This window comes from Pelecanus crispus, chromosome 9 (assembly GCF_030463565.1).
Source record: "Pelecanus crispus isolate bPelCri1 chromosome 9, bPelCri1.pri, whole genome shotgun sequence".
Lineage (NCBI taxonomy): Eukaryota > Metazoa > Chordata > Aves > Pelecaniformes > Pelecanidae > Pelecanus > Pelecanus crispus.
This window is the reverse complement of record NC_134651.1, coordinates 512696-527384: the sequence shown is the minus strand read 5'-3', so window position 1 is coordinate 527384 and position 14689 is coordinate 512696. Positions and strand designations below refer to the sequence as shown.

The following is a 14689-nucleotide window of genomic DNA, read 5'->3' as shown; positions in this document are numbered from 1 at the left end:
ACATTGATACTACTTATGTTTTCATAAGCAGTATTGCACAGGAGTGACAACTAAATACAACTAACTATAGGAAGAGCAACACAATAGCTGAAGGACATTTGAGTGACACAGGGACTTGGCATATGGAAAGCAATTGGCATCTGCAGATCAAGAGAGCACTCCTTTGTTGAACGGAAGGATGAGGCCCAAGCTCTTCTTTCTAATTCAGTTGTCTGTGAGGAGTATGTAAAAAGTCTCTTCCTCAGAAAGTGACTGTAAATAGAAAGTCATTTAACTTCCAAGATAAATTTACTTGCAGCATATAAAACCCTGTTGCTATTGTTAGGTGTAAAAAGTTGTGGTTTATAACCACACAGCATGTATTTCATACAGTCTATTTTTATACTGATACTCTATATGCTATATATTCTAGTACTATTCTTAAGCAAGTATCTGGAAAGGTATGAAAAAAGTTTCTTGTTAAATTCTCATTTGTACCCTCTGCTGTTGAAATTGCTTTTGCATTACTTCAGACAATTAAGAGAACATTTTCTACTCCGTAGCTATATTTTAGCAAGATAAAATAGGGGCGGGGAAGGGGCTAAACAGGAAAAGCAAATCCGCAGAGGTAAGATGAATGACGCCTCATGTGCAGGTCTGAACTAATACGATGGAGTTTCACACTGTTGAGGCACCTATTTTTAACCACATCAAACAGTAAAAAGTTAGACAATTGCCAGAAACTCCTTTCAGTTTGCAGAAAGGATTGAGAAAACAGCTTACAGAAGTAGCATAATCTAGCCTGCTGCTGCTGTGTCACAGCCGAAACACCAGAATTCCTTCTGACACTGCCTCAGCTGAATGTCGGGACAGCCTGGACCAGAAAAGCAGATTCCTCAGGTCCCCTCCCCGGCAGACGGCCAGGTCCAAGGGGTCGAGACTCAGTCCCAGTTGTTGGCAGGCTGACCCAGCAGAGCAAGAGCCAGCCCTGACACTGAACCAGAGGAGAGCCCACCTCCTCTCCACAGCAGGCACACCAGGCACTTCTCGTCCTCCATCTCTGGTCAAAGAGGAGAACTGGTATTCCCAAGGATTGAGAAGCTCGACTCCAGTCCCAGAGACTATGACAGACAACTAGCTTAGCATGTTTAAACATTCAAACTGTATCTCGCTTGGTAGAATATGCCTCTGTATCTCTATAAAGAAGTCCTATGACACATACTGTATTTATTTCCTTTAAAAGCTCACAAACATCAATATTCACAACACACTCCAATGCTACAGTTTCTAACAACAGTTTTCATGCAACAGAAATTTGATCTAAATTTAAAGGATGAGAATCTACTCAGTTCTACGAATACTTGAAACTTCAAGTTGTCCCTTTAAAGGGGCAGTCCAGACCACATCCAAAGTCTCACCTCATATTCTAAAGAGTATCCTCCCTCTGCCATTAATTGGGACAAGCATATGCCAAACACAAACTGTATTCTAGAGAGCTCCGCTTCACTAGAAACCATGCCCATGAAAGTTAGCAAATTTTCAAGTATACAAATAAATGACTTCTAGTTTAAATAACGATACTGGCTTTGGAAGTGCTGGGTATCAGCCTGGCATACAGAGGCTGCTAAACAGATGCCTTTCTTCCAGCTGCTACCTTTGCAGGAGGAATAGTAACATCATTGTCCATGACATAGCTGAAGCTGTTTCAATCTTCAAACTACTGACCAACACCAGCCATTAAGGGCAACAAGAGGAGGAACACGTGAAGAATACCACACTTCCACAGACACACACACCCCCCCCAAGGTGGAAAAATATAAAAATGCACACTAGACCTCCTCAGACAGTTCTCTCTCTCTATCACTGACTACTATTCTCATTAACTTTGAGAACAGGAATGATCCAGAAGATTAAAAAGGCCGAAGCACCTGCCTTTGAAGAACATGAAAACAGCGGGTCAGATAACCTGTGCTCAATGCCTCAGAGGAAAACCAAAGCAAAGCAGAACCACCTATTTATTATTACCTAGACAGCAGCAAGCCAACATGGATGGCCTTTTCAGAAGCTTACGTCAGACAAAAATTCCTTCTGAGAAAAATTAACAGGCCTCATATAGAAAAAACACAGAAGATATGGTCACGTTATAAAATTAGTAGTGCTTTTAATGCCACCTTGCATGACATTTTTGTAAGTAAGAACACGGCTTATACAAAGCGGGTCCACCATTGGTAACTACTCTGTACACGTGGCTCTCCAACGGTTCAGTGGAAGGATGCATCAAACAGAGCTCTCCAGGGGTCTCCTCCGAGTGTGTTATAGGATACTTTAATCCATGACTTGGACAGTGGAGTACAGACTATCTTTATACCTGCAGATGATCTGCAAGCACTCTGGACAGCAGGAATAGAATTCAGGAAGATCTTGCCCAATTGGAGCAATGGTCTGAAATAAAAAGGATGCAATTCAATAAGGATAAGCATGAAGTATATGCTCTGGTAGCAATAATCAGCTGCACAAGTACAAAACATGGAATGAGTAGCTGATTGCAATTCCACAAGAGAGGATCTAAACAGAAGTTAAAAAAGAAAAGTCTTGCCAAGGTGTCAAACTTGCAATACTCTTACACAGGATGTATGCATAGTAACTGAAGTTGTTTCCTTCGGCCTTTCTGAGCCCTTAGATTTTATGGCCAGTTTTGGATACTGACTCTCCAGAAGGATATAAGCCTACTGAAGTCCAGATAAGACTTCAGTAAGAAGACATGTCATATTGCAATTTTTCTTCCAATAATCAGAATCACTAAGTAGGAAAATTAAGCATTTAAAAGAGATGAGAGAGACAGTTACAGGCTTCGCATAGTTTAAGTATCCGCAAAGCAGAAGAAAACTTGTTCACATATCTGTTACGTATAAGCACAGCACAAACATTATGGGGTTTAATTACAGGAAAGAAAGTCTAAACTACATCAGAATTGTTTTCCACACAAACAGCAAGGAACAGAAAAGGATTCTTACAGAAGTGGTGGGATTCCCACACTTGTTGTTCTAGAAGAGATCAAGCTGTTAATGCTCCAAAAGATTTCAGGCCCTTCAGTCTCCAGATCAGCCCATAGGCCCACCTTTCACAATTCTTTGAGAATTCAGGACATCACTAGCAAGAACTTTAAAGCAGAAGTTCTGCCTTTCAATAGGATTAACTCCTATAGGAACCAAATTAACTATGAAATAGGAAAGAAAGAAGCTAGTTTATACTTCGAAATCAAACTGCCTTTCCGTTCAACTGCAAAGTTCATGTCTTTTTTTGGCGGAAAGTGAGCAATGACCATTCTAAAACAAAATTTTTCTTAGTTGCAGACAAAGCTCATACTGAAGCACTGAGTTTAAGATTATAAACTATCAGTAAAACATCCATTACTCTTGTGTTCCTAGTCTTAAAAGGTCATTAATCATACAGTGATGCATCAATAGGACTAGGAATTCAACAGCAAGCTTCTAGTTTCCTGTCCTTTGCACAGAAAGCTATAGGAGCCTGACAATATGCCTGTAAATAAAACTGTGTTCTTCAGCCACATTTATCAAAGAAAAGATGCTAGTATCTTACTTTGTATATCTACATTACTCCTATGGCACCAAAGGTGAACTAAACACTTTGAGAAAGTGACTCAAAAATAGCCTAAAGATGAAATCGGCAAATAGAAGTATTTAGCCTTTATACAATGTCATAATTAACAATCAAGAGACCTGATGGTAAGCACACAGTCTGAGCTTACTTAAGAGAACTTAAGAGAACTATCAGCATATACAGATGTGTTTTTACTATGGTGATCAATAAGAAATCAGGGCATAGAAAAAAAAAAAGGATGGTAGAGCCATCAACTGCCCAATCTGATGTGCACTAAAGGACAACAAATTAATCCCTCCTTAGTTTCTAAAGTTTCTAAAAGATTGGATGTATTATTACCCAGAAGCATTTCAAACCCAAGTTAGTTTTTAGTTATATGTCTTACTGATCACCAATTAAAGGCTGTGTTTAACTAGGTTACTAGCTATGACCTGCAATGAAGACTGATCACAGTTGGTCTCCAAATTAAAACACTTGGCATGGTTTATTTAGGATCTGAATCAGGGTTTTTGCAATCACTTGATCACAGCTTATCAGGAAACTCCCAGTAAAGTTTATGGCATTTTGAGATTATGTTTACACTAGTAACAGAATTCCTCCTCCATCCCTCTTCTTTTAAAAGACATTTCACTTTTTTATTTATATCGCCTTCTACTTAAAGCGACTGCAACTTTGGATCAGCTTTATTTCATAAGACTCCACCTACAAAACAGAGTAACTGGAATACAAAGCTTTGCAGGAAAGAATTGACAAAGACTAAATGTGGGGAAGTCAGTGTGGAATTAAGGGAAAAAAAAATCTCAAGATTAAAGCTCTTAAGTTTTGGTTTTAATTACATAGTCTGTTCATGTAGTTCCTTAAAGCCATTACACTTGAAATACATACCCTGAAAAACCAGCAAGAGTTGGATGCTATTACTTTCAGTTTTAGGTGCATTTTAGCTACAGCTGACAGGAAAGGCTGCCTCAATTAGCAGCCTACATGACAGTTTTTGGGACAGCGGCTCTCAACCACCATGATGGACTTTAAAGGGGTGCACAGGCTACTTCTAAATGAAAATACCGTAACAGTGCAGAGAAAGCATACTGCATGGATCCGATCTCCACTGGAAAAAATCGAGATACACAAATTCAAGTGCTAAAAATCACCAAACTATGACATGCTTAACAGCAGTTTTGTAACTGAATTCAAGAGGAAGGAGATGAAAGAAGACCCAGATGTACTACACAATCATTAGCAAGACAGTGCCAGCAGCACCAGCACTCAGTTTCAGCTGCTTTCAAAATACACACTCCCTCCCACCACTTCCAGAAACGATGAAAATCACCTTCAGTTAACTTTGCTGAGAGAACTAAAGCAGCAACATCACCTGGAATAAGACAGGGAAGTCTGCCATCAGCAGCTCTATTTCAACTAGCTGCACCTCAGACTCCTGATGTTTGGATTTCAAGTATCAGAAGAGAAAGAACTAGACTTTGCTACCAGAGTTGCATCCTCCTTTCCATAGCAATGATCAGAACTCAGCCCATACTTTCTTTGCCTTGCTCTCAAAAGAGGATTTTGGAAAATAATCTTCTGCACTGCCTAGAAGTCTCTAAGGAGAAGTGAATGACAGACGACCGTCTCAAGTGCGCAGGGTAAGAAAGTCCAGCAGAGGCATTTCACTGATCACTTGCTTGCTCTGTTGAGACACTGGCATCAGCCTTCCCCTGCTCTGGGGTCTTGGCTCCCTAAACCAGTAACTTTCTTCAGTCCCTATGAATGCTAGGGAAAAGAAGAAAACCAGTTTTACAAAAACTGGTAATGAGAATACAGCTTGGACAGAGCACATTAGAACAACATTAATAATGGTCAGACCAGAGGGATGTAGGGAACAATCTGAATATTTAGTGAGCAACAGTTAGAAGCTTCTCAAATGCTCCATCCCACCCTGAACAAAGAGCAGCCACGGGTATCACCACACACCCTCACCTGAGGACAATCACCATTCTCCTCAGTTACACAGGAGAGGCCAACAATTTCTTCTCCTGTCCCAGCACTGAAGAGTTGCAGAAAACTCTTTTATATTTGACTCACCACTGCATTTTAAAACATACTCAAAGCCTCTAACAGTCTCGTACCAAATCAGAGCAGATGCACTATACCATTTCATATCTTTACCAAACTGACAGACCCGAGGTTATACTGATTTGTGAGGCAAAAGGTGATCTAGCTTCACTTCTACACTTCATTATTATCTGATAAAATAGCAGCAAGTTTTCTTTTTTTTTTCCCCCAAAGGATTTGACTATTGACTATGAAAATCTGCTCTAAACGCACCAAGAAGCATTTTGACACAATATTAAATTCAAACTCATTTAACAGGTTACAATAATTTAGTACCAACAACTCTTTTGCAAATACAAAGTTCCTAGCTGTAAAATCAAGATAGTTTCTTCTATTATATACTCCAGAGAACAGCTAGTACAAAACATTCTTTAGCACAGGTGTTTCATAAAAATTTGCTTTACAAAAGCTTACCAGCCTAGATGTTTCAGGTGGAGCTGAGCCTAGTTGTTCACTTAAGTCTACCAAGTTTTGCTACTAGTAATTCAAAGCCTTTTCTGATTAACATCACTTTGTAGTTTCTGCCTCTCAAGTCTCTGGTAGACACTGTATCAGTAGAGCATGGGAACACAAAAATGAGACATTTCCCTTGATTTTATTACATTCTTTGAAAGAATGAGTCCAAGTTTCTATAAAGACAGACTTAAAGTTTACATATACTGGCAAAAATTAATGAGGCCAGTAGGACATCATGTTTCCTGTTCACAGAGCCTTGGATCAGTAAAACAGTGCCTTAAGACATGACTGAATAACAGCAATCACTATCTCTGTTAGATTACCGAATAATCATTCCGTATTTCCGAAGGAGCTTTGCTGAAAAGTTCAAATAGTAAATTCTGATATGACTATTTGATACTAATCGTGGAAAGAACAATGCCAGTTCTCATCTTCTGAATTTCTTCTTTCTGATTTCAACAGCTGCAACTCAAAACTCTAGGGTCCAACTCTCTTGGGTCCCAGAAACTGGTCCCCAAACCTCAGGAGTGCTGTATAGTAGACAATCCTGTAATCGTAACAGCTTTAAGGCCGTTGAGGACTTGCTAATGATCTTTTCCACCCTCTATATCCTGTCTTCTCACTTTCCAAAGCCAGACTTGGTGCACTTTTAGTTCACTCCCAACCAGTATTTCTGTTCCAGCCAGGTAACCAACGCTCTCGTGCTCTTCCTCCCTGCAGGCAGCATCATCACGAATATGCTTATTAAAACACTGCGTGCTAATACAGCAAGGCTGTGTCGTGAAGGCGATCATGGTTGTCAGTCAGGCTGAATTTTAATTACGTAATCTTACAGACTGCGTAAGGACTAATCTGAGTGATTCTGTTCTCAAATCAAAACACATAACAAGTGTAAGATTTCTCGTACTGACTTGTCTTCTCACTGGGTAAAGTTAACCTTCAGTTCTCGTAGGGAGGATACAAGACAATGTAGTTCACATGATGCACAGCTTAGCTTCAAGAAAAAAAAAACCCACAGTAATCACTTCTTCAAAGAGAAACAAGTACAGATTAGGAGTTGATAAAGTCAATGGCAAGGCAGAAAGTCTTTGATTGACCCACCCAGGGATTCTTGCCACTATTAAGAGGCTTTCAAGAAAAGCCACAGAAAGGCCTATCAATATTATCCATGTCTGGATGAATTGAGACAAGCTGGGGGGGAAGACTTCCTGAAAATAACTTATGGGGTCTCAGCAAACATCTTGAACTTCACCTCACACGGGACAGAGTCCTTCAGCATCTATTGTAATTTGCCAGTTAACATCACTATGCCATATTATTCTTTTGCAAATTATCCCATTCAAGAGAGCAAGCTTGGAATGCATTTAAAAAGCAGACCCTAATACACTGGATGAAAGGATGGAGTAAAAAAACAACATAAATTCTGTATTTCTGAATTAAAAAGATTCACATTTGCTACTATTGCATTATACGTACAAAAATCTGGAAGAGATGTCAAAACTCTTAAAAATATTGACTTTTACACAACTTGGCTGGTAAAGAAAAAGGCATTTATTAATATGTATGAACATGTTATTGCAGAGGATTAGGCTCCTACTGCCTGCTCTGCCCACAAAGCTAAATTTCCTCAAACCTATTGATGAAAGGGAAAGCTGCTTGTGATTATTGGTGAAAGTGGTCCTGCATAGTGGAACAGCTGGCTTGAGTCTTCATCTTCAAAGAAAACAGCCCAAAAATGAGATTCCCCCCCATCCCCCACCACTAAGTTGCAATACAGCAGTTTCATATGTTTCAGTTATCTATAAATACAAGTGGTTCCTGTTTTTTTGACAATATTTCAGTATCTGTGGGGAAAAAAGCAAGTGGAGAAAACAGATTCACTCATCCAAATCCCACCTGTCCTTACTTATGTGACATCGGTCAAGAAAGCATCTATTAGCAAACATTTGATACTAAATAATTAGCTTTTTAAAAAAAGAAGATATGAGAACCTAGACTATATATGGCATGGTTTATTACATTTATTATAAATGTATTTGTCTGCCTTTCCACACCATTTACAAGCTCTTCACAACTCATGAAATTTCACACCAATCTGCACTCAGCTGAAGTTATAACTAAAGCACTGTCAGCATGCTTAAAGAAACAGTTTTTAACAAGGCATTTGCAGGGTTGGTCAAGGTATTTATGGTCCTTGCACCCACCAAACAGTGTTCTACACAGGAGACATTCCCAGGCATACCTACAAAAATATCTGAAATAATTTGACAGAGAAGCAAGTGGGAGTTTTTTAACACTCATTTTTGATCACCCCATCATCCAATAAACCACACAAGTTAAACTTGCTCTGGACAGATAGAAAAATCTTCAGATACTTCACTGAAACCAGTATCTCATTTCTTATCCATTCTACACTTCTCCATTGCCACCTCACACACATACCACGCTCATCCCCTCCCAGAGTCTGTGCCCTTGCTGCAAAGAAGGCGAATGGTGCCCTGGGCTGCGTTGGGCAAAGCGTTGCCAGCAGGTCGAGGGAGGAGATCCTTCCCTCTGCTCAGCACTGGTGAGGCCACACCTGGAGGACTGTGTCCAGTGCTGGGCTCCCCAGTACAGAGAGACACGGACATGCTGGAGAGCATCCAACAAAGGGCCACAAGGATGAAGAAGGGACAAGAAAGCATCTCTGCTATGAGGAAAGGCTGAGAGAGCTGGCACTGCTCAGCCTGCGGATCAGAAGGCTCAGGGGGATCTTATCAATGTACCTGCAGGGAGGGCATAAAGAAGATGGAGCCAGGCTCTTCCCAGCGGTGCCCAGGGACAGGACCAGAGGCAATGGGCACAAGCTGACACACAGGAGGCTCCCTCTGAACATCAGGAAACACTTTGCCACTGTGAGGGTGAGCGAGCACTGGCACAGGCTGCCCAGGGAGGTGGTGGAGTCTCCATCCTTGGAGATATCCAAAAGCCATCTGGGCACGGTCCGGAGCAACCGGCTCTGGGTGACCCGGCTTGAGCAGGGGGCTGGAGACGATGACCTCCAGAGGGCCCTTCCAACTTCAACCAGTCTGATTCTGTGACTGGTTTCTGCTATTGACATAGATCCCTATTTCAGTGTGCAATCTTTAATGAGTACTAGACAAACATGCCAGTTGCCCCTGTGATAGACAGCTGACACCTCTCTACGGTACCAATTAATATTTCCACCTTCTCTCTGCACTGTTAAAAGCATTCAGGCAAGCTGTCATGATACAAATGCATTACTCCTAGCTTCAAAGGGAGAACAGATACCTAACAAAAATTCTCTTGGAATAATTTTCTTTTGCATGACAAAAAAATTAAGACAAGCATCCAGCTGTCCTTCATGTGGCTAACTCACCTGCCCTGCATGAGTGAAAATGGATTATCCCATAATGAAAGAATTTACTAGTACTCAGTACACATTTGTATTTATAAGGCATGAAGTTTAAAGATAGAGGTATGAAGATACAACCTTACACTGTGCTTCAAGTGACCTTTTATGCCCAGAGAACCTTCTCAGAAGACAGTAGCTTTACCAGTTACTATAAATACTTCTATCTTTACACTTTGTCAAATATAGGAATAAAAGCAGACACCTGTGGCTGACAATCTAGATTTATCTACCAGAACTAGAACAGTTGTACTTTAGCAGGAGTCTCACAGAAGTTTCTTATAGAATCTTTGCCGACACACAGAAAGTACAAACAAGGTTTGCATTTTCCATGAGCAACAGAAGCTGCTAATCACCAGCTTTAAAACTCAAAAATTAATATGTAGCCTCAACATGCAACAAGCCGATATTCAAATACCCAATACAGTAACAGGGAACAATTCCTTTTTACTATAGTGTCACCTGAAGTCATCATAAAATATTATCAGCACCACCTGTAAAAATGCACAGCCTGAGAGAAATTTCAGCTCTTCAGTAGTTTGATAGCAGTTTGGTAGTCCTGCCAGCTCAAAAAAATCTTAATACTTGAATATTCAGCTTTTAACAAGAAGTTTGAAAAAGCTTCCATGAAACATACGCTGTTATTTCTACCATACAAGACAGCATTCAGAAATAAGCTGACTATGGAACACTTGCACTCTTCTATAGTGGAGCAGAAAAAAATTAACCCACAGCAGCTGAGCAGAATACTGAGGAGTACGAGGTACAGAGAACCATTTATGTCAGAGCTGGTACACTACAGTCTTTAAAACAAATTGAACTGTTTCACTTCGTGAAATTTTTTCAAGTATTTTCCCCCTTTCCTCCTTTTAATAACTATCTCATCTGAAACACTTACAGCTCATAATTTAAGAATATATTGACTCCACCTTAATGAAGGCATTTGAATGTTTAAACTGGGAAACAGCACTGTCAAATGAGCAACCATATTTTTCTGCTTAGGTATCTTGTAACACTCAAAAACTGAATGCATGGCAGCATAGCTTTTCCTTAATCTAGAAACTGGCGTGGTGCTGGAGTTACCTTACATAATTTTGTTATAGAAAGTACAGCAAAAAGTGAACACAACTAGCTAGAGTTTTGTTTGCATTAACCATCATTTGATGGTTACCAACTACCAACTCTAGTGTTCACCTCAGAAGTCCTACCGCAACTGTTTTTCAAACGCTGTAGTTCTGGCTGTCAAACTGAAGGCACTCATGACTGGAGCATGTCTGGCCATGTTTCATTCTCACCTGCTTCTACAAACACTCGTAAATACAACCCTTCAGGAGAAGAGATGAAAACATTCAAGCCTGCAGCTGCAGTAGAGCTCAAATCTCTAGTAAGTTTACCAGCAAAGTGAAGAAAGGGACAGTGTTCAATAATAATGCAATCCAGGTATTGCTTACTGGTACATATTTGCAGAATACCTTCTTTTTTCTTTAGGAGTACAATAAAACACGCATCTAGGGCAATACATAAGGAAACCCTTATCAAAGTCACATTAATGCCCATGCCCAGTTTTGTCCTTATATTATGAATGTGGTCTCAAGAGCTCAGTTTTATCAACAGTTAGTACACTATACAAATATGTGATTTAGCTGAGCAGAGAGATACATGCTGTGAAGAGGTCTGCACAATCAGGTTTTCAACAGTTTAGCTGCTGTAGTGGACAGTTCACAATTGCAGCCATTCATTAGCGTTCCTGGAATACAGCCTGCACAGTTCAAGCTGGTCAGCTATCTCTGGAAAATGATCTATACTCTGCTCCTTTTCCAACATGCCTAGTAATATTTTGCCCCAAAAGTCTGCCAAACATGTAGGAGGTTTGAACAAGCTTTCTCAGTCACATTCTTTTAACAGAGGCAACATATTTCTTTTCCCCCAAGAGCCAAAATAAAGTTATTAAGCCAGCTGGAATATTATGCTTGTCAACTACAAATCTGTGTATGTGTGGGCATAAAGGTGAGTGGAGCAACTGGTATACACCGATCCCAAAATCCTCTCAGGTACTCTGACTGCCCTTCATCCAAAATAATTAGTACTGCTGCTGAAGTCCAGTAAATGAGGAGTCAGGGCAATTTGGAGATTCAGGTCTACTTGTGTTTTTATAGAATTTGTCAGACTCCAAATTCAGAGTGGATTGCAGTATTCACATCTGCCTCAATGAGAGTACTATTTCCTCCATCCTTGAATACTGCTGCAGTTTATTCTACCTGCAGCCACATTTAGAGAGGAAAAGAAAGTAACACTACGTTATGCTGTAGATCTTTCGTAACTTCCACAGAACATATTTCTCTTTGTAAGAGCTTAGCAATTTAGACACATCAACTGGGGAAAAAAAAAAAAGCTTTGCTTTTTAAAGGAAAGTTGTGACATGCCATAAGCTTTTTTTTTTTTTTTTTTAAATTCTTTTGGACCACCTACCCAACCTCTCTTCTCCCCCAGATAAGATTTCTTGATTAACTGACTCTTCATTATTCATCAGATCAATGCAAGAAAGCAGAGTTTTGCCTAGACTACTGTAAAAATGTACTGGACTATCAGAACAGGAAATTAAAGGTTTTCAGGCAATGTCTTGCAAAAAAATCAGTTCTACACCTATAGATACATAGTTCTATATTATCTATCTATATATCAGGCTATATAACCTTACACCTCCACCTCTAACTATTAGACATAGTTTTGTTTCAAACAGCAGGCCATAAGACAGGAATAGCACAAAGAACTTTTTGCACAAAGATGGGAACTGACCAGCTTTTTATATCAGACCTCTCCGTCTTGTACTTACTGTATTTCTCACATTCTGTTTTCAAAGAACTCCCCTTAAAGCATTTCCTCTTCATATTCAGAATGGTGAATGACTTCCTAAATAAATCCAGGATATTTAGAGCTATACAGTATTCCTTGATGAATCACTAGTTTAGAAGATGACTGTAAGAGAATGATCTACACAAGTTTCAAGTAGGTACAAATATTTAAATATAATTGAAGGTGTCAGAAGAAAGGTAGATACCTGCCAACACACTGACACCCCCTGCTTCCTGGGTACATTATGCATTAGTGTTAAGATAAGAGAAAAAGGCTTTCCACAAATTTCTAGCTCTTACGATCACAAAGTAAACTCTCTAAACAAAACCAAGCATTAACTTCCTGAACCTGCAGGCAGCCTGAAACAGTGACTCATGATGTGTGAACTCCCTTTGCACCCATTAGTTTTATCAGAGTGTCAACCCTCAGCCTATTAATGATACTTGAAGGTCTTCATTAACTATTTCACCACTGATTTCAGTAGATAAAGCATAAGCCCATGGGAGTAGTGGCATAATTTAAATAGCTGGAAAGACAAAAAGAAGCAGGAGCAAGAAGAGAACAGCAGCCAATCAGTAGACAGTTTTATAATAAAGCCTTCTCAGTGAGTAAAGCAAATAAAACCAGAGTAGTAAAACAGCTTTAAGCTGCTAGGTTTTTATTTTCTCCTTTCTCCGTCTGAAACCAGTGGAAGTCAGAATACTGTTTCAGGGGAGCAAGGAATAAACTTAGCTCTACTAGCTCTGTATCTCCTACTTTGTATGAAGTCTAGGCCTGTTTAAAGTAAGCTCTTCTTGCTTATCAGTATCACTACTAAAGAAAGCTATTCCAAGCCGGGAGAGACTCTCACACACCATATAGCTCCTTGCTTGGTGTACCACTTCAGCAAATGACAAGGTTTTATCACCCAGCACAGAAGCAGACAACTGAGAAGTACGCATTTCTTTTCAGATAACCACAAGTCAGTTTCTCTACTGAACATCATAACGTGGCACATAGAAAAGATCGCTCTGCATTGAGAGTCTCTTCCTAGTTCTTACTCACAGTTCTCATAGCCAAGTTACTGAAAAAGTTTCTTTAGAAATGAACAACGTGTGAAGCAATGCTGCAAGGTGGCTCAAGTTCAATGACAAAAGTATGGAAATAACTTAAAAAAAAAAAATCACTGTTCAGGGTAAGAGCACCAAGAACTGTCTCACTAGTGTGCCGCAAAAAGTTAGCAGCCTACAGGTTTGAATAAGTAGGACAAATTTTTCCTTGCCATTATATAAAATGATTCGTCACAGATAATCATGTCTGCAACTACTATTTATACAAATATTAAGTCTCAGAAGCTATGCAAAATGCATGCAAAATACATTCCTTTCTTTCTGAGTCCTTAATGATCAGAATGATTAAACACAAGACAAGTCATCTTCTGATAATATACTGAGCTATGAAAAAAAACCCTACCAGCTTGAAATCTAACCTTATTTGCACAAAGAAGAGTTTGTCAGCTGGGTCAGCAATCCTCTTAAGGTAGGCACAACTGCTGGAAAATTTTAACTGTTTAACTTTTAAGTCCTTTACCGCTTTAATCAGAATTAGCACAACTCTCTACAACACGGCTTTTGCTTGCATAAAGGCATTAGCAGAGTTACTATCTCAAACGCAGCATTAGCCAAAGCTCCAGTGAGCACAAGGCCTGCGTTACTGCAGATTTAACTCTCCAAACACAAGTTTGTCTTAGAGGTACCTTCTCCATCCACTACACCCTAACCACAGCAGCTTTACTAAAAGGCGCTCCAAGCAACACCAACTGTGTAACCTTCAAGTCTGGTGTTCTCCCAGGGAGAGGGACGGCTTACAGGATAATTGAGCACATCAGACTTTCCTATAATGGTGTTACTCCTATTTTCAAAAATACAAATACATATAACCCACATGCACTTTACTCCTCCAATTTGCGGTAATCCCAACAGTAAACATTGATGACATTAATTCAATGCTCAAACAGTGCTCTCCCTGAAAGTCTTCTCTCCAAGAAGTCCAATAAGAACAGTTCTATCCATCATGCTACCCTTCAGAGTAGTTTGACAAGTCTATGGGAGTGAAAGTCACATACATGCTTCCTCTCTCAGGTCCTTTGATGAGTCTGCTCATACTACACACCGCTGTTAACAACTAGGAGTTCCAAATTACTTTCCTATAAAGAAAACTCATTGTAAGGTAGTACTTTCCACTGTGTCTGCATCTGTGCTCAAGTAAGTGGTGTCCTTTTTA

At 39.8% G+C, this 14689-nt stretch overlaps 1 protein-coding gene across 2 annotated transcripts in view; it reads right to left on the bottom strand.

The window, feature by feature from the left end:
* The window catches only part of TSC22D2 (TSC22 domain family member 2), a 30370-nt gene that overhangs the window by 12988 nt on the left and 2693 nt on the right, over positions 1-14689 (bottom strand). The window lies entirely within an intron of this gene.